This window comes from Coptis chinensis, chromosome 2 (genome assembly GCF_015680905.1).
Source record: "Coptis chinensis isolate HL-2020 chromosome 2, ASM1568090v1, whole genome shotgun sequence".
Classification (NCBI taxonomy): Eukaryota; Viridiplantae; Streptophyta; class Magnoliopsida; order Ranunculales; family Ranunculaceae; genus Coptis; species Coptis chinensis.
Genome location: NC_141457.1, coordinates 90,364,208 through 90,386,207, shown reverse-complemented (window position 1 = coordinate 90,386,207; position 22,000 = coordinate 90,364,208). Strand labels below are relative to the sequence as shown.

The 22,000-nt window shown below is 37.7% G+C and overlaps 1 pseudogene; it reads left to right on the top strand.

Annotated features, from left to right (window-relative positions):
• Positions 1-305: 305 nt before the first annotated feature.
• Positions 306-21,145, top strand: LOC147518832 (seipin-2 pseudogene; annotated as a pseudogene).
• Positions 21,146-22,000: the final 855 nt, after the last annotated feature.

Here is a 22,000-nt window from a genome sequence, read left to right as displayed (position 1 = left end):
AGATTACTCACTAGTTACACAGATTATTTTCTTATTTTTTGGCCATTAATTACTTCACTATCTTTGGATGATCCTTCCTAAGATGAGTCTGCGCTTTCTCACAGTCTCAAAAGAAATCCTCGCAAGCACAACACACATAAGTGAGTCCTAGAGTGTCGTCCCAAAACTTTTTGGTATAGTTCTCAAGATTCCTAATACAGCTATACATTGATAAAAAAAAAAAAAAAAAAAAAAAAAAAAATCCTAATTCCTAGTTTTCATGGATAGCCCTAAAGTCTGGTTGTCAATTTTCCCATTTTTTATGAATGGCAAAGTCTAAAAACTCTAAACCTACTCACTTCTTGGACAATTCTAAGGAATTTCAGTTTCTTAATATAAATTCACAGATTCCAGTTTATGATCATTCTAATGTCACTGCAATAATTAGTAAGATCTTTATGGATAACAAGCCTAGAGTAAACTATTGCACTTTACGTGATCAACAAACTGTTCATGAAAAGTACGTTTCTCCTGATTTCGAAGTGGACTCTAACACCATTTTTAATGAGAAAAAAGAGCACTGGGAGAATACTAATAAGACTTTGGCAAAAGGGTATTCGAGTTCTAGAGAAGTCGATGATGTATTGTCGAGCTTTGTGGTGTTTCTAGCTGGTCTAATGATTAGAGCAATGAGTTTTCAAATGAATGCATTTATTAGCTTTTTCACATTTCCTGTTTGGCTAATGTACTATTCATTTATGTTTGTTTTCGATCCTCTTCGTATTTTGAAATGGGTTCAAAACCGTACTCTAGGCGTGTTTTTCGCTGGGTGGTATTGTTTCTGTGAGAGTGTTTCTCTGCATTTGAAAGGACAGAAATCAATTTTGAAGTTGGTGGTGAGGTTTTGTTGGGGATTTTTCTGGTCAGCTTATGTGTGTTTCTTGTTGTTTGGTTTGCTAGTATTGGGATTCGTTATAGGTGGTGTTACAATGTGCTACCTTGTCGAAGAACCGATTCACATAACAGAGAACCTGAACTTCGATTATACCAAGAGTAATCCGGTTGCTTTAGTCCCTATCATGTCTTGCCCAAGCATATCATGTGGCTTGAACTGTAAAGAGAATATTGAACTTGAAAAATATGTAGGATCGCGTGTTATTGCTCCTAATCAGAATTTGAATCTTGATATTTCATTGAAGTTGCCGGAGTCAGATTACAATCAGAAGCTTGGAGTCTTCCAGGTATATACATTTGCTTCACCTTAAAAAATGTTAGATGTTTTATGTTTTATGTGTAGTGATTATGTTGTCTGCCTGTACGTAGATCTAAGTTTTACGTGCTTTTCTTGCTTATGCTAGTTTCGCTTTCTTGCTTCATTCCATCATGTTGGGAACAACGTGCTTTCCTTGGAAAGACTGCTGTTAGTGGTGATACTAGGAGAGTTTAAACATGTTTGTATTGGGGAAACCAAGAAGGAGAAAATTGGAGAAGAGTGGAGGTTGAGAGAATTATAGGGTTAGAGAGCTCAATATTCTACCCATAGGTTCATCTATTTATACTAGACTTACTTGGGTGTCAAACTACTCAAGACAGAAGCTCCTAAATGCGTATCCACACTTTTAGAAACGTGGGATACTTTACATACTTCAACACTCCCCCTCAAGTTGTAATTACGCAAACTATGCAAATTACAGATTGGATTGCAAAAATAAACGATCAGAATACTATAAGAATAATGCTCCCCCTTTCGCATAAAATTGTCTTTAGTTGAAGAACTCGAACAACTGTTGAGACGTTCTAGAAAGTGAAATTGTCGATGTAGGCAATGGCTTAACCTGAATACTGAAGGTGTACCACAGTCACAAACTGAAACCATAACACCGGTTTAGTGGCGCGCTGCTTGGTTACTACTCACTCCATTCGCTGTTATGGCTGTCATAATATAAATTGAAAACAATAACACTGATTTGATGTGCGCTTCTTGGCTGCTACTATCAATATCATTGTTGAAGTCAACAAAATACTATTATGGGTACTCCTGAATACTGAATACTGAATACTGGTGCAGTTTAGGCTTGACTGCTACCTGAAACATACGTGCAGTTTAGGCATAACTACTACCTGAATATTGATGAGTATAGTTTAAGCTTGACTGCTACCTGAAATATACGTGCAGTACGTTTATTAGGCATGACTGCTACCTGAAACATACGTGCAGTTTAGGCGTAACTGCTTGACACACTGTCTTTTGTGTCTATGAGATGGTATATGGAATGTATAGATGGATGATGATCATTGAACAAAACAGAAGCGTATCAAAACCTAATTATCCCTCAATGAGTAAAGGATGAGTAGGATATCGTTCCACTTTTAAGTGTATGTTATATGAATGATAGGACTTGAAAGGGGGTTGAGGGATTAAAAACTATGATTATAGATATTGTAAATTGCTTAACTAAACTAAACTAAACTATTGAGAATTTATAAGAGAGGGAATTCAAGGTATTAGAATCCACCGCTACCTGTGATCTGTGACCTTTTGTTTCATGCATGGTTGTTCTCACGAGTAGACTACAATTAGGCAATCGAGCGAGTGTCGATGCCATTTTGGACGAAACATCGTTAACAATTAACTCTACTTAAGATTATTCCTATGTTTATGCTATTAATATCTTCTTTCCTTTTATGTAAGCTCGGGCAGCCATTTAATGTATTACCGAGAGTAACATCAAGGAGTACTTCCCAATAGGCCTGCCATTCAATGAATCACCACTTAAGGCAAACACAAAGAATACTTCCCCTAGGCAGCCACTCCCTGAGCTACTCCTTCTAGGATAATACAAAGAATACTTCCCTAACTATAAAGAACTACACTACTAGAAGAAAAGTATAGAACACTAACATGATATTAATATTGCAAAACATAAACCCTATTCTATACTTCCATCCCCTGGTGTGGGCAATGGAAACTAATAACTAAAAATATAAAGAACTAACCTGATTGGAGAACACCATGAACCAGAAGAATCACCGAATCCTAAGCACCGGCTTCATCTTCTCCCTTGAAGGAGAAGATTAGCCTTCCATGAAGAAGGAAGAACACGAATAACGAGAAGAAGAAGAGTCAAAGAACATAAGACTAGAAAGAATACTTATCAAGACTCGATAAGTTAAAACCGAATCTTTTATTATTAATCTCTCTCTGCCTCAAGTTCTGCCATTCCGGAGACAAGAATGTAAGTGAATTGGCGAGTTTCATGAGGCACTTAGGTCCTCTATTTATAGGGGTTACAATGAGTTCTAGAAACATCCAAAACCGTGGTTTGTTTCCTAATACAAATCAATTTCTTTCAGAGTCCAACTTCGTTTCCAAAACTGTGAAAGAAGTGGCTATAGCATTAGTTCATGCGACTGGACGCACGATCCTTACGTCTTAGATGCGAGAGTCGCGTCTGGATGCACATGCCTTGCATCCCAGACGCAAGAGTCTGTTTTTCCTCTTTTGCTCCATCATTCTTTCCTCTTTTTGGGGCTTTGGTCCAAGCAACGAATCCTTTTGCCTTGGGCTTCCAAATAGGCTTTAAAACAAGTCCAAGTCGCATATTTTATAGCTTCAATTTATTGGCCTTCTCCATGATTGTCCACGGGCTTCCCATGTAATCCTTAACGCTCCGAATTGCTTCGTTTTACCCCTTTTTCTCTAATATTCTACAAAACTCTCTTTTTCACCTATAGAATCATAAAACATGACTTACAAGCACTGTTAGTCTACTAAGATGGCTAAACAAGAGGTATAATTGAGGGTTAAAATGCACTTTTTGAGCACTTATCACAACCCCTAACTAGCCTTTTGCTAGTTTCTTAGCAAATAAGATAAAAATAGATAAGTGATCAAAATCACATCCTAATAACAAAAATAAAATCCTAACTCACTTTCGCAGGCATCGCGATTGCATTTATCATATGCAACAAGACTTTAAACCTTTAAGTTCCCCAAAAAGGACGAGTCGTAATCTCGTGAGGGTTTTCAGGTGATATACACACAAAATCAATTAATATCATGTTCAAGAATGATAGTATTTTTCAGAGAGAAAAATTCCTTACCCACTTAGTGCTTGCTCCAACAGACGGTCTCCATTGCTAACTACATTGCTGCAAAGACTCATAGATTATGATGGGAGATAGTAAAAATTGACAAAATTCTCAATCAAGGCTTATGTGTGTACTCAGTCAATCTCCTATACTCTCCTATCCAAGAAACAGAATCCCTAGTTTACCATAGGCATATAATCTTGACTTTCAATCCTTACCAGTCATACTCTCAAAAAAGAATCTCTCAGAAGATGGTTTACTATTTTACCTTATGTATGTAGGGAAAAGAATAATGAATACGAACATCCCACATACTACCTTGAAAAATGGACTTCTGAATGAAAGTAATATCATGGAAAGAATGTCAATCACATATGAAGTGTCGGGTCTTTCGCTTTAGCATCCTCTCACCTATTCTAGACTTCGTACCACATTGTAGTGATAAGTCATGGGTTGTAACTTGGCTTGGGTATTGGTTTATGAAGGAAAGGTAAAAATGATTCAAAGGTTGTTTATGAAAACACTAAGGGTTTTGCTTCTCTCTTTGGAAGATTTCTTCAAATTTTGTATTGTAGAGAAATTTTTTCCTTTGTCTTAGCTTTTCCATCCATTATGTTCAATTTTTTTTTTTTTTCTTTAAAGCTCAGTGGTATATCCTTGATTAGTACTGGATATGCTTGTTTTCCACTAGCTTCTTTCACTTAGAACATAATGATGGTCTTCATTGTATCTCTCTGATATTTCCTTGTAATCTTCCTTTTGTGCTCTTTCTTCCTCCTTGTGCCCCTCGTATTCTCAAAAACATATGGGTATGGCTGATAAAGATTTTGGTTATACTCCTTGTCTAGAGTTGGGTAAAGGGTAAAGGGGTTTTATGAAAGAAAATGACTTATTGTAAGGCTCAAAAGGGTTTAACATGATGGTCCTACTAGGTGGGATAAAGGCTGAATGGGTTCAATACTTGACTTATCGGTATGATACTCTGTTTCGAATAGACTACAAGACCTAATGGCTATCTCCTCAGTTGATGTCATTTCGTGATTAACCAAATCAACAAATAATGAGACTTTATTACAACAACATAAAGAACTGAAAGATATTGAGTCACTAAGACTCGGATTTTTCGTAAGAACTCTCCAAAGAATGAGTATAAAGCTTAAGTCTCATGGGCTAAGTCTAAAAAATCTACTTCCAGTTGACTAAGGGTTAAATCTCTCTTCTAGCAAAAGTATACAAAACTGACCAAGTATTATGGTGGTGCCTTGATAAAGAATTCTATCAACAAGAACTATGTCCGAGCATAATAAATAGTCTAAGCGATAATGAAATCAATAATATCAACTATTTATCAAACTCAACACAAAGCAGTATATAATCGATATCCCAGACTCATCATTAAAATTCATTTTTCTCATGCTACTGATATAGAAACAAAAATATTTTTGTTTTTGAAAACTAATTTTCGAAATTCATTTCTCAAGTACACCCTCCCCCTACTTATGCATGCATTGACCTCAATGTATAAAGAAGTAAATGAAATAGATGAGAAAAAGGTAGGATATTACCATTTATGCCAAATATCAATATTTTGATCTTTCTATATCATATAAAGGTTAAGCTCACAAAATATAGAAAATCAAATACAATTAGTTCAAATCAAAATCAATCCTTATAATCAGCATTAGTCCTCATAATCATGTATCAATATTTTTTTAGGTCTTTTTACGTCAAATCCCCAAGACGTAATGTAAGTCTTTTAAAGTTAGATTCTCAAGGCTTTTGAGTCCTTTATAGTCAGATCCTCAAAATTAGTATTCCCACCCACAAGGTTTCACTTTGTAGGGATTCTTCCGATCTCTCTCAGCAGGTGATTGACAAAAGTATACCTACTTGTACCAACAATTTTCTTTTAATGGCTGTAACCCAGGACAAGTTTCAGAATGGCAATTCTTACACCAACCTAGCTTATGCACTCTCCTCTTATGTGCAAATGAACTTTTACTGAACCCTACTCGAGTGATAGAAATAATATTCCTTTGAAGGTCAACGGGGAGTAAATCCCACAAATTAACAAGTGGTGAACACTTAGGTTTCCATCTCAAAACTGATCTCTCAACAACATGCTTACTTCCTATAGACATTTTATACTCGGTGCTTGCAACTCCTCTCAATAAATGATAAAGTTATGAAAATCTGAGGGCCCGGCTATCGGTGGCACTTATACTAATGAGATCCTAAGGAGTCAAGCTTACGACGCTTGGCTTCCTCATGCAACTTAAACTAGACAGAGTAACAGGTTCAACAAGACATAGAATGTAATCTTTAAGGTGTGTAGGTAACTTACCCCAATTTTCTGCTTCAACAGTGGTCTGATAAAACGGATCCTTGAAAAAAACGGCCTCCACGTCTCCAGTGGGTAACTCCAGAAAAGGCTTCAGTCGATGAGCATTGATTTTGAAACGAGTCCTTCTCTTTATGTCTTTTACTTCAATAGCTCCAAAAGGTGTGACATGTCTTACTACAAACGGTCCCGTCCATCTAGATCTCAACTTTCCAGGGAAAATTTCTAGACGAGAGTTGTAGACAGAACCTTCTGTCCAGGTTCAAATTCTCCTTTTAGAATTCTTCTATCATGTAATGCTTTAGTCTTATCCTTGTAAATCATTGACTTATCATAAGAATCACTTCTCAATTCCTCTAATTCACTGATATGAAGCTTCCTCCTTTCTCCTGCTTGATTTAGGCTGAAATTCATCTCTTTCACTGCCCAATAGGCTTTATGTTCTAACTCAACAGGTAGATAACACGCTTTTCCATATACCAAGCGATAGGGTGACATCCCTATGGGTGTTTTGAATGCTATTCTGTATGCCCATAGTGCATTTTGGAGTCTAAGAGACCAGTCTTTCCTAGAAGGATTAATTGTCTTCTCCAGAATACTCTTGATTTCCCTATTCAAAACTTCTGCTTGACCATTAGTCTGAGGATGATATGGTAAAGCTAGCTTGTGAATTACTCCATACATTGCCATAAGATTCCCAAATATACGGTTACAGAAGTGAGAACCGTTATCATTGATGATGGCTCTCGGTGCTCCAAATCTTGGTAGAATGTTCTTCTTCAGAAAGTCCACGATGACTTTATGATCAGTGGTCTTTGTAGGAACTGCTTCAGTCCACTTTGAAACATAGTCCACAGCCAGTAGAATGTAGATGTAACCAAAAGAAGGCGGAAATGGTCCCATGAAATCTATACCCCATACATCAAAGACATCTGAGATAAGGATCGGTTGTTGAGGCCACTCGAACCTTTTCGAGGTCTTACCCAAAAATTGGCATCTCGGACATGCTTTGCAATAAACATTTGCATCTTTAAAAAGAGTAAGCCAATAGAATCCAGCTTGTAATACCTTGTCTGTAGTACGCTGCGGGCCAGTGTCCTCCGCAAGGTGATCGTGAATAGAATTGATTCCTGTTCCGATTCTGGGATGCATCTTCGAATAATCTAATCGAACACTTCTTAAATAAGTATGGATCATCCCAAAAATAATATATGGCCTTTGAGTAGAATAAATCTTTTTCTTGCTTGCTCCAATACGATGGTACCTTGTTGGTCACCAGATAATTTACGATGTGGTCGTACCATGGTACTTCTGATATACTGAACAACTGTTCATCAGGAAAAGTCTCACAAATTTGTAAGTTATCCTCCGTATTCTCCACTAGCAATCTAGAATGGTGATCAGCAACGACATTCTCTGTTCCTTTCTTATCACGTATCTCCAAATCAAATTATTGTAAAAGTAGTATCCATCAGATCAATCTTGGCTTGGCATCTTGCTTAGCGAGTAAATGACGCAAGGCAGCATGGTCAGTATAGACAATCACCTTTGAACCTATTAGATATTGACGGAATTTGTCAAGAGAATAGACGATGGCTAAGAGTTCCTTTTCAGTAGTAACCATCAATGGAAAATGGTCTTTCCTTGATGCGCTATTCAGCTTCCTGTAATTGATGCAAACTCTCCATCCAGTCTAAATCCTGGTTGGAATCAACTCATTGTTCTCATTCTCGATCACTGTGGTTCCGAACTTCTTTGGCATAACTTGAACTGGACTAACCCATTGACTATCAGAAATAGGGTAGATAATGCCGGCGTCAAGGAGTTTGATGACCTCTTCTCGAACTACTTCCTTCATCTTCGGATTAAGCCTCCTCTATGGTTGCTTAGAATTCTTGGAATCCTCTTCCAAATGAATCTTATGTTGAACTACCATAGGGTTGATCCCCTTGATATCATCACTTGTCCAACCTATAGCTGTCTTATATTCCTTTAAAATTGCTACTAACCTGGATTTTTGCTCCTCAGTCAAATCTAATGCAATGACTACTAGGTAGGTTCCCAAATCTCCCAAGAAAAAACACTTGAGTGTAGACAACAAAGGCTTCAATTTTAGCTTAGGCGGCTCCTTATTAAGCTCTTTAGATGGTCCATCAAGCGTAGGCGATTCAAACTTTGCTTTTAACTTACTGTCATCCATGACAGGTGATGAATCCAAAATCGCATTGATTGCTTGGACACTAAGTTCCTCATAGTTTGAGTCTATCAGAGCTTTCAATAACTCGTCAGCAGGATATGAATGAGTCAGATAATCTCGTGTTAACGCTTCAATCATGCATACCTCGTTCACAGCACACACCTCCTATGGTTGCTGTAATATGTGGAAAACATTGGTCTCGACTCTCATATTACCAAAGGACAAAGTCATATTACCATTTCGATAGTTGATGAGTGCATTTGCAGTGGCCAAGAATGATCTGCCTAGAATGATTGGTATCTGCCTACCAGATATAGGTTATGTGTCGAGTATTATGAAATCAACTGGATAATAGAAATCTTCGATCTTGACTATGACGTCTTCAATGATTCTTCTAGGTATCTTTACTAATCTATCTGCCAACTGTAAAGTAACATCAATCGGATTTAGATCCTTCAAGCCCAACTTCTCATAGACAAAATAAGGTAAAAGATTCACACTTGCACCCAAATCTAATAAAGCTTGCTCCTCCAAAGAATCTCTAATTCTGCATGTAACAGTGGGACTTCCAAGATCCTTCAGTTTCACAATTGCTAGATTCTGTAGGTACAATGAACATCTTTAAGTGATAAAAGCTTCTTTTAGAATGTTGGTCTTCTTCTTCACTAGATCTTTTATGAACTTGGCATACGAGGGAACTTGCTTTATGGCTGTCAGAAATGGGATATTAATCTACAAATTCTGAAATACATCGCAAATCTCCTTGTATTGGTCATCCTTTCTGGTATTTACTAGTTTTGAAGGAAACGGTGCTGGCGGATTCTTCAATATTGGTTCTCTTCTTTCGGCTTCAGTTGGCTTGGTAACAGATAGTGGAGTGACAGGTGGAGTCACTCGTGATGCCTTCTTCTTACTTACTTCCATAGTAGTTCCTTCGGCTTCTCTTTCAATAGTTACTTCAGCGGGTGGCACAACACTAGATATATCTGGAATGTTAGAACTGGGTAGGATGGTGGGAACATAAGTTACCTCAGGCTCCGCAAAATCTTTTCCTGGTTCATAGACAATCTTGTTATCAACCTTCTTGTCTGACCTCAGAGTGGTGACAGCATTAACTTGGTCATTCGACTAAGTAATCTCTAGGTTATCCACCTGCAAGACACCTCTTCCTTTCAGATTTGGCTTTGGCTGGCTTGGTAATGGTCCTTTCGACCTCTCTGTCAAGGCGGCAGCGATATGCCCTATCTGGCCTTGAATGACACTAAAGTTATTCTCCAACTTCTGGGTTCTTTGATTTGTCTGTTTTAGCTCATTGATAATGGTGGTGATAGCTTCTTCCAGATGTGGGATAACTGCTTTACTCGATTGAGGCGTAGGAGCAGTGTATCCTCTCATTAGATATGGTACTAACTCTTTATTTGTGTTGGCTTGGTATTGCTGGTTCTGGTATGACTGTTGATTTCTTTATGGTTGCTAGCAATCTTGGAACTGATACTGGTTATTCTGGAATTGATTAGACTGATTCTGGAATCCTGGAGGAAAATCCCTCTGATTTGTATTTTGTGGCTTCCAATAGTTATGTCTCTGATTGAACTAGTTATTTCTTCCTAAAGAGTTGATATTACATGCCTCTGCATTAGTATCCAGATAGTACGAACACTCTTCAGTGGTGTGGCCTTCATCAGAACATAGCTCACAAATAGAACATAGCTCACAAATGACATAACAAGGCTTGGATGGTTGAGGTTTAGCTTGGAAATTGTTTGCTTTCGGAGGATTCATAGAGAACTGATCAAACTTCTTGTTCAGAGTTTCAAGTCCTGTTGATAGGCTTGCCATAATTGATAGCATCTCTTGATTTGGGTCTTCACTAATTTGGTTACCAAATTGCTTCGGCACCCCCTCCACTTTAGCTACGTCCTCGTTGCTAGTACTCCATTGTTGAGTATCTTCAGCAAAATTCTCGAGAAAGTTGTAGGCTTCCTCTCCATCCAATGATGTAAACTTACCTTGATGCATCGACTAAATCATCTGCTTGTTCATAGTAGAAAGTCCTCGAAAGAAAAAATGAGCCAGTGTGCTCTTATCATAACAATGATGTGGACATGAGACTAGCAGATTATTGAATTTCTCTCAGTTTTGATGATATTCTTCAGTCACCTTCTCTTTGAAATTGTTAATGGCTTGCTGCATGGCATCTGTCTTCTAGGGTGGGTAGAACTTGTTCATAAACTTTGTTCTCAACTTCTCCTAATTGTTGATTGAATTGATCGGTTGTGCAGTTAACCATTCAGATGCTTTTCCTTCGAGTGGGAGTGGAAAAATAATTAACTTGATACTCTCATCCTTTATATTCTGGTTCTTGAAAGCTCTGAGGACTGATAGAAATTTGTTCATGTGAACAGAAGGCTGAACATTGTCTGAACCATTGAACTTTGGAAGCATAGAAATGATTTATGCTCTAAGCTCAAACTGGTTAGCTTCTGTCTTTGGAAAAATAATACTGCTGGGTGGGTCTCCAATGATTGGTGAATAGAAATCACTCAGCTTCTTCCTTTGTTGTGCTTGCATGGGTGAGATAGCTTCAAGATTATTTGGGTCCATAACACCTCCATCATTGCGTGTGGCCATTGTATCAATCTCGTCTAGTATTCTTGTGAGTCAGTTGTTAAACCTTGTCCACTGTTGTGTTCTTATCGGACGATGATATAGACGACGGGGCATACACTAGAAAATACTATGCGAAAATGACGAAAAACTATCCTACTATGCTTGAATGCAATTAAAACAATATGCAACTATTTTAAATTATACTAAAATACAATTATACTAATTTTTTGATTTTTTTTAAATAATAAAATAAAATAAAACTATTTTCCTTCAACTGGGTTGGGCTTTGCAGCTAGTATCTTGCCCATTGTCTAAAGCTGTCTCTTCTAAGGGTATGGTGAATCACTTGAATTGTTTAAGTACCACAGCCCACAGACGATAGTCTGTTTGTCAAGATTCAGACAAGAAACACTAGAGTTTGATGTTTCACTGCATTGGCTTGCAACTTCAATTGTTGAAAAGGTCCTAAATGCAATTATACTAGAAAACAATAATACTAAACTACGATGCAACTAAACTAAGAAAGAAATAAAAAGAATGAAGATTCGACTAACCTGGATGGTAGATCTTGTCTTCGAGATGTCCTTCAAGCTTCTCTCTTTCTCAAATGGATGGATGATGCAGCTAAAATTACCTCAAGATCCAAAGTTCTAATCTTGAAAGAAAACGTTAAACATAAACAACTTAAAATGTTAGCGGGGCGCCATTTGACACGTTGTCCTAAGGCAACAATTAATTATATCCCTGACAGCGGCGCCATTTGACACGCTTTCCTTTTTGTGTATGAGATGGTATATGGAATGTGTAAATGGATGATGGATGATGGTCGTTGAACAAAACAGAAGCGTATTAAAACCTAATTATCCCTCAATGAGTAAAGGATGAGTAGGATATCGTTCCATTTTTAAGTGTATGTTATATGAAGGACAAGACTAGAAAGGGGGTTGAGGGATTAAAAACTATGATTATAGATATTGTAAATTGCTTAACTAAACTAAACTAAACTATTGAGAATTTATAAGAGAGGGAATTCGATCAAGATATTAGAATCCACCGCTACCTGTGATCTGTGACCTTCTATTTCATGGTTGTTCTCACGAGTATACTACAATTAGGCAATCGAGCGAGTGCCGATGCCTTTTTGGACGAAACATCATTAACAATTAACTATAATTAAGATTATTCCTATGTTTATGCTATTAATATTTTCTTTCCTTTTATGTAAGCTCGGGCAACCATTCAATGTATTACCGAGAGCAACATCAATGAGTACTTCCCAATAGGGTGGCCATTCAATGAATCATCACTTAAGGCAAATACAAAAGAATACTTCCCCTAGGCAGCCATTCCCTGAGCTACCCCTTCTAGGGCAACACAAAGAATACTTTCCTAACTCTAAAGAACTACACTACTAGAAGAAAAAGTATAGAACACTAGCATGGTATTAATATTGTAAAACATAAACCCTATTCTATACTTTCATCCCCTGGTGTTGGCAATGGAACTAATAACTAAAAACATAAAGAACTAACCTGATTGGAGAACACTATGAACCAGAAGAATCACTGAATCCTAAGCACCGACTTCATCTTCTCCCTTGAAGGAGAAGATTAGCCTTCCATGAAGAAGGAAGAACATGAAGAATGAGAAGAAGAAGAGTCGAAGAACATAAGACTAGAAAGACTACTTATCAAGACTCGACTAGTTAAAACCGAATCTTTTATTATTAATCTCTCTCTACCTCAAGTTATGGATACAAGAATGTAAGTGAATTGGCGAGTTTCATGAGGCACTTAGGTCCTCTATTTATAGGGGTTACAATGAGTTCTAGAAATATCCCAAACTGTGGTTTGTTTTTTAATACAAATCAACTTCTTTCAGAGTCCAACTTCGTTTCCGAAACTGTGAAAGAAATGACTACAGTGTCAGTTCATACGTCTGGACACACGATCCTTGCATCTTAGATGCGATCGTCGCGTCTGGGCGCACAGGCCTTGTGTCATAGACGCGAGAGTCTATTTTTCCTATTTTGCTCCATCCTTCTTTCCTCTTTTGTGGGCTTTGGTCCAAGCAACGAATCCTTTTGCCCTAGACTTCCAAATAGGCTTTAAAACAAGTCCAAGTCGCATCTTTTATAGTTTCAATTCCTTGGCCTTCTCCATGATTATCCACAGGCTTCCCATGTGATCCTTAACACTCCGAATTGCTCCGTTTTACCCTTTTTCTCTAATATTCTACAAAACTCTCTTTTTCATCTGTAGAATCATAAAACATGACTTACAATAATTGTTAGTCCACTAAGATGGATAAACAAGAGGTATAATCGAGGGTTAAAATGCACTTTTTGAGCACTTGTCACTGCTACATGAATACTGATGAGTGCAATTTAGGCTTGACTGCTACCTGAATACTGAATACTGCAGTTTAGGCTTGACTGCTACCTAGAACACACATGCAAAAGTGGTGGGGATGGCATATTGTTGAGATGTAGAGGAGGCGCACGCCCTTGGATATGTCTTGTATGAGGGGCGCATGCCCTCATGAAGTGAGTTCGCCAAGGCATGATGGAATATGGAGACATGAGTACTCTTCCTCATACATCTCCATATTCTCCTTGCCTCATATACTACTGAATGTCTTCATATCTCCCTATTCCCCCCTCAAGTTGGAATATACAAGTCTGAGTTGGAACATACAAAAGCTTGTCTATTCCGACTTGAACTTGAAACAGAGACGACCAAATCCCAATCCAATAAATAAACTGACCATCCCACCAATACTAAACTTAAAACTTGAGATTATACAACCAACCAATACCCACTTCAAAGAACAAATCAAAGACGAAGTTATATGACCAAAAGATCAACCAATGTGATTTTCGGACATGGCTGGCGCACTCGGCAAAGGCCAATTCGAAGGCATCTACCAAAAACTTCGGGGAAAGTCCAAGAACATAAGCGAAAGCACTCTTGGCAAGACCAATTCGAGCGTGCGCGCGCCCAAACTTTTTCACGCAAACATCACCGGATTCTCTCTTTCTTCCTCATGTGAGGGATAACTCCAACAATGTCCACTTCAAAGAACAATACTTCATACTCCAATACACAAAAAAAATCTAACTTCGAATTCATCAGTTCGTGGAACAACTTCAAAATTTGTAAAAAAAATGAGAATACTCAATGTAGAGGTTGGAGGGTGGGTTGCACCCCTTGTTATGACTGCGAACTCCTAGAACAGTACCAGAAATAGAGGAAGATAAAAAGAATAATTCCTCACGAGATAGAGGTCATGTGCCTCATATATTACTCAAACAAACAACTGCATGGAAGCTAGAAACTCAAACATCCATAACAAGACTAAGATCAAACTTTATATTCCTCAAAACTTGACTGCGAGAGATAGAACCCAGAGCGCGTGCGCGCCTAGCAAAAAGCTAAACCAAGCGGGTGCGCGCCTCATCCAATACTAACTTCAGAGACTACGAGATACAGAGAGGTTGTGCACCTCTTATCAGTACTAAGATAGAGAGATTGCTGAAGAAGTAGAATGCAGAAGCAAAACAATTCCAAGAGACAATATTGAAAACTGATAATACGAAACTATAACCTTGAACAGTGCCGTGAACAGTACTGGTGAACAATGCCGTGAACAGTGCGATGAATAGTACTTGTGAACAGTGTGATGAATAGTATCAGTGAACAGTAAACCCGCAAATAGAAATAATCCATCCAGAGAAAGATTAAAACTTGAATTGAATATTATACTGAAAACTGAAAAAGAATTGATTTTTTTTTCTTGTATACTAATTTTAGGGGATACCTCTCCTAGCATACCACTGAACTTAGATTTGAACCTGATGCTCCGATACCATGTTAGTGATGATGCTAGGAGAGTTTAAACATGTTTGTATTGGAGAAACCAAGAAGGAGAAGATTGGAGAAGGGTGGAGGCTGAGAGAATAATAGGGTTAGAGAGCTCAATACTCTACCCATAGTTTCATTTATTTATACTAGACTTACTTGGGTGTCAAACTACTTAAAATAAAAACTCCTAAATACGTATCCACACTTATAGAAACATGGGATACTTTACATACTTCAACAACTGCAAATGACCCTTCTCAAAACTTTGGTTCTTTGATCCTTAATTGTAGACCATGTTTGTTCATTATATATGTGTGTCTGACTTAATGACTTATCTGTTAGAATATTTGTTACTATATTTAGTATTATGAAGTATCTTGTGTATTTAGTAAGAGTATTATCTTCTCCTAGATATGTGGATCTAGGAAATCTCTGTATTCATGTATATATACTACTAGAAACATCAATAAAGATTATCAGAAATATCCATTAACACATCTTTGACATGGTATCAAGAGCCAACTCCGATTTTCTTTCCACTACCCCATTACTATAGGAATCAGAGCTTTTTTTTGGTGTTTGGTTTTTTTTTTCTGGTCATATCATACTTTTTTACCCTCTCCTACTTATCGTTCTTGTCTTTTTTTTATCTAGTTCATTATTTGTGTTCTATATCATAATGACAAACTTAACTACCAATAATGATTCCGTTGTTGTGCATTCCAATAACGATTCCGCGATCATGTCTAATCTTTATATGAAAGAGATGTCCTCACTAATTACTCCAGAATGACTTGATGGTACTAATTACATCGAGTGGTCATTGAATGCGCAGAACAAGATCAGGGGCAAAAAACGTTGGGGCTTTATCTCTGGTACTAAGGCTGCTCCAACAAACATAAATTAAGAGGAATATGAAGCTTGGGAGGACTAGAACTGTTTGGTCAAGTCTTGGCTTCTTGATGCAATGACTAAGGACATCAAGTCAATTTTCCTTCACTTATCTACGGCCAAGGAAATATGGGATACTGCAAAACAAACTTACTCTGTTAGCCAAGATGCATCAAAGGGTTATCAGCTATATTGTGAGGGAATTTCTGTCCACCAAAATAGAGGTTCTGTTATTCCTTATTTTGGAAAACTGAAAAAAATATGGCAGGAATTTGACGCTATTAAAGACTGCACTATGGAGTGTGCCAATGGCATTAAGAAATATACCACAAAGGTTAATTCTCAGTGTGTGTATGTTTTCTTGGCCGGTCTTGATTCTCATTTGGATGGGCTTCGTGGTTGTGTTCTTGCTATTAAGCCACTTCCAGACATACAGTATGTTTATGCCATGGTTTGTGCTGAAGCGAATCGTCAGGATGCCATGCTTGGTGGGACATCTAATGAAGGGACTGTTATGGTGGCTCGAAAATCATTTGCTCATCTTGATTCAAAGAAAGGAGTTCGTAAGTGTACCCATTGTAATGGTGATAACCATGTAGTTGACACCTGCTTTAAGCTACATGGTTATCCAGATTGGCATCCAAAGGGTAAGGTGTCTCCCATGTCTTCTAACTCTAAGGCAGAGAGTTCAAGTTCAAAGAGTCACTTAGTCACTGCTGCCGGATTTGTTGCCCAGTTAGGTATATCTAACTCTGCTCTTATTACTTTTACTGGAAATAGTGATTGGATAATTGACACGGGTGCTACTGATCATATGACTTGCGATTGATAGAAATTTAACCATTTCTCCTCTAGTTGTCCCAAATTAGTCATTACTAATGCTAATGGTGTGTCATCTCCAGTTGTTGGTATTGGCACTGTACTTTTGTCCCCTTCTTTATCTATCCATGATGTTTTATTTGTTTCGTCACTAAATTTTAACCTTCTCTCTGTTAGCCAATTAACAAAATCTAATAATTGTGTTGTCTTGTTCTTTCCCACTCATTGTATTTTTCAGAACACCCATACCAAGGAGAGGATTGGCAGTGGTAAACAAAGTGGAGGATTGTATTATCTGGAGGATGGTTTTCAATGGTCCAATCAAGGAGTACAAGCTCATGTTATGAGTGACGATAAGGTTAATAAAAATAAAAACGAGATTTGGCTTTGGCATAGACGACTAGGACATCCCTCATTTGGTTATCTTAGGAGATTATTCCCCTCTTTATTTAATGGTTGTAGTCTTTCTGATTTTGCTTGTGAAACCTGTGTAATGGCGAAAAGCCATCGTACTGTTTTCCCTTAGAGTGATAATAAATCTGTTGCTCCTTTTTCTTTAGTCCATTCAGATGTTTGGGGTCCTGCCCCACGTCCTACACATAACGGGATGAAATGGTTTATTACTTTTGTCGATGACTGCACTCGGATGACCTGGGTATATTTTTTAAAACATAAAAGTGATGTCTGTACAGTTTTTCCCCTTTTCCATTAGATGGTGCTCACACAGTTTGGCATCTCTATAAAGGTTGTTCACTCTGATAATGGGGGTGAGTACTTCAAAATGGAATTGACTGGTTTTCTGCATTCGGCTGGTATTCTACATCAAACCTCTTGCTCTTATTCCCCTCAACAAAATAGGGTTGTAGAACGAAAAAATAAACATCTTTTAGAGATTACTCGGTCTTTATTAATTGGTGGTCATGTCCCATCTCACTTATAGGGCGAGGCTTTGAACTCTACTGCTTACTTAATGAATCGTACACCTTGTAGTGTTGTCCAATTTCAGAGACCCTTAGATGTGCTTTCTGATCACTGTACGCTTCCGCCCATTGTTCATTTAGCACCTTATATTTTCGGGTGTGTGGTGTATGTTCACTTACATACACAACAACGCACCAAACTTGATCCACGTGCGTTGAAGTGTGTCTTTGTTGGGTATGGCTCAACTCATAAGGGTTATAAGTGTTATCATCCATCGTCTAATTTTTTTTTGTCTCAATGGATGTCATTTTCCATGAACACGACCTTTTTTATACAGAGATCACTGATTCTTCATTTCGGGGGGAGAATAGAAATGAAATGCAGAATCATGATGATATAATGGTCTTTTATTTATCGGGACCACAATCACCTAGTGATAAAAACTCAATAGAAGAAGTTGATGCAACCTCCACTGAGTGCTCAAATGAAGAATGTGAAGATCAAATCCATGATGGTGCATTACCTCCTACAACGGATCTACTAATCCAATCTTCTCCAGAAGACCCATTAGAGGTATCGCCTTACTCTATTATTGTTGATTCTAATATTTATGATGTTAACCTACATAGTCTTAATATTCATGATGTTAACCTACCTAGTCTTATTGTTGATTCTAATATTCATGATGTTAACCTACCTAGTCTTATTGTTGATTCTAATATTCATGATGTTAACTTACCTAGTCTTAATTCTGAACGAGTTCAATATCATCTTCCACCTCGATTTAACCGTGGTCAACCACCAATTAAATATGAACCTGATCTTAAAGCTAAAGTGAAATATCCCATAAGCAATCATGTGTCATCCCACAAGTTGTCCAAGTCATATGCATCTTATGTACTCCAATTATCATCTGTCTCTATTCCTAGTAAAATGTAGGAAGCTTTAGCAGATTCTAGATAGACCAAAGCTATGGCAGAAGAAATGGTAGCACTGAAAAAGAATGCCACTTGGGAACTTGTAATCTTACCAAAGGGAAAGAAGACAATGGGGTGCAGATGGGTATTTACAGCCAAGCTCAAAGCAGATCGGGCTATTGAGAGATACAAAGCTCGGCTGGTTGCAAAAGGGTATACACAATCTTATGGTGTAGATTATCAAGAAACTTTTGCACCGGTTGCTAAACTCAATACTGTGAAAGTACTTTTGTCATTAGCAGCTAACAAAGATTGGCCTCTTCTTCAGTTTGATGTAAAAAATGCTTTCCTGCATGGAGATCTTACTGAAGAAGTATACATGGATCATCCCCTAGGTATACCAGAATACTCAGATACAACAATGATCTGTAAACTAAAGAAGGCATTGTATGGATTAAAATAGTCTCCAAGAGCTTGGTTCAACAGGTCCACCAAGTTTATGAAGAAGTTCGGCTACAAACAAAGCAACTCGGATCATACTTTGTTTTTAAAACACAGAAGAGGTAAAATTACTGCTTTGATTATCTTTTTTGATGATATGGTGGTGACTGGTGATGATCATGAGGAGATTTCTAGTTTACAACAGTATCTGGCTTCTGAGTTTGAAATGAAACAGCTCGGAGACCTTAAATATTTCGTTGAGATTGAGGTAGCCCGATAAAAAAATGGTATTTTCTTATCCCAGCGAAAATATATTCTTGATTTATTATCTGAGACTGGAATGCTCGGATGTAAGCCAGTTGATACTCCCATTGAGCAGAACCACAAGTTGTTTATGTGTTTGAATGCACCTCCTACCGATAAGGGTATATATTATAAGCTTGTAGGGAAACTGATCTATTTATCTCATACCAGGCCAGATATTAGAGCGCATATTGAGATATTTGAAATCTGCTCCGGGTAAAAGCTTATTGTTCTCAAAACATGATCACCTAAAAGTATAAGGCTACACTGATGCAGATTGGGCAGGTTCAGCCGACAACAGAAGGTCTACCTCAGGATACTTCACTTTTGTAGGTAGAAACCCTGTGACTTGGAGGAGTAAAAAATAGCCAGTAGTATCGAGGTCAAGTGCTGAAGCTGAATATAGAGGTATGGCATATGGGGTATGTGAATTGCTGTGGTTGAGAAACTTGTTGACAGACTTGGGTGTTAAACTAAAAGTGGAAATGAACCTGTATTGTGACAATACGTCAGCTATAGAGATAGCTCATAATCCTGTTCAACATGATTGGATGAAGCATGTGGAGATTGATAAACATTTTATCAAAGAGAAACTTGAAGCTGGAATTATTACTTTTCCATTTGTCAAGTCTGAAGACCAACTAGCAGATGTCCTTACTAAAGCAGTGGCTAGCAAGGTGTTTAATGATTCTCTTGTCAAGTTGGGTATGTGCGATATCTACGCACCAACTTGACAAGATGCTGAAATAAGGTAGGGCGTGGGGCGCGCCCTTGGCCAGGCACAGTCGAGCGTGGGACTTACTCTCCTGGAGGTTCGTCAAGACAAGAGCGTGGGGCGCGCCCTTGTCCAAGCATGTCCAAGCGCGGGGCGCGCTTACTCTTTTCAAGTTGGGCATGTGCATATCCACGCACCAACTTGAGGGGGGGGGGGGTGTTAGAATATTTGTTACTATATTTAGTATTAGGAAGTATCTTGTGTATTTAGTAAGAGTATTATCTTCTCCTAGATATGTGGATCTAGGAGATCTCTGTATTCATGTATATATACAACTAGAAATATCAATAAAGATTATCAAAATATCCATTAACACATCTTTGACATTATTGACCAATGTTGTGTGTATAGGTTAAGGTGGACCTCTTATCGACTGATGGTGAAGTTACTGCCAGTCCAAGCTATCCATGTATGCTTCAGTTCAAAAGCCAGCTTATTCGCTACATTGAGACCTTCCTTAGGAGTTTTCCACTCCTCACAGGTTATTCATCAGAATCTCAAATTATCAGCATAAAAATGAAAGGTTTCACTGAAGGGAACGAGCCAACTTCTTGCTTAAAGGTGATTCTTGAACAACGAGCAAAATACAGAGCTGGCAGTGGCATAACTAAAATTTATGAGGCATCTCTTATACTTGAATCTGAGCCCCCCCTGGTTAAAAAGATTCTTTGGTACTGGAGGAAGACTATATTCGTTTGGATCAGCATGGCGTCCTTTATGATGGAGTTGATGTTCATTCTAGTCTGTTGTAGACCAGTTATTATTCCAAGATCAAGGGCCATATATAGCCCTGGTAAGAGAATCAGTTGTCAAAACAATATTGCCCTTATTAAGAACAACATAAACTAGAGGTGATCTGCTTACTTGGGAATAATACAGAGGAAGAATAACTTGTTCTTTGCTGAGTTCTACTGTGTCAAGTGCAGGCACCGCAACTTCAATGCTACTGTATAATCTCATTTTTTATATTGGTTCAGAATCTGCATTTGTATTGATACCCGAATAAGTAATGGAGGAAGTCTTCGAAGAGTGAAAAAAGATTAGTAATTTTGCATTTAACATTGATTCTTGATTTATTTACTTTTTGTTTTATGAACTTAGGTGGTAGGGTATAAAATTTATTATATTTTTTTCCCCGCCTTGATGAAGACATACACAATGCAAAGAGGAAAACTTGTATTAATGCTGCTGGACAATTAGAAAAAGCATGCGAACAAGAAGAAACTTCCAAATGATGAATACCGCTTAAAATTCAGAAAACTATTTTCTTTAAGAAGAAAATATAGTGTAGTTGGAGAAGATGTTTATCTAAGATCAATAACAGTGAACTAATGAAGATGTAGAACAAAGATTGAAAGAAATGGAATTAAACTTTTTCTATTAACATCAATGGCAGTTACACATTTCTCTTTCTCTCTCTCTCTTTGCTATGGTTTACAGATTTTTCTAGAATGAAATCAGAATGAATCTTTTCTTCTCCTTCTAGTCTTTATATAGTGTTTTGAGAATAGCCTTAACCAATCACTAACTGCCGCGTGTCCATTCTCTTCTTCTCCCTCTTTTTCCCACCATAAACCTACAATATGGCTCTGTTTGGCAGTAACAACTTATGCTGTACTAGGTGGTACTTAGCCAAATTTAGAGTATCCAATTCTCGTGGTTCATGTCCCAGAGATGATCAATAACACAAGTTGTTTGGTTCTTGCCTACTCTTCTTAAAAGTTATTGCACCCCAAGTCAGAAACACACAAAATAATCATGAAAAACTTCAAATAGAAAACCAATATACATTGCAATCTTAAAACAGATTGTTAATCAAACTCCCAAATTAATATACCAAAACAACCACAT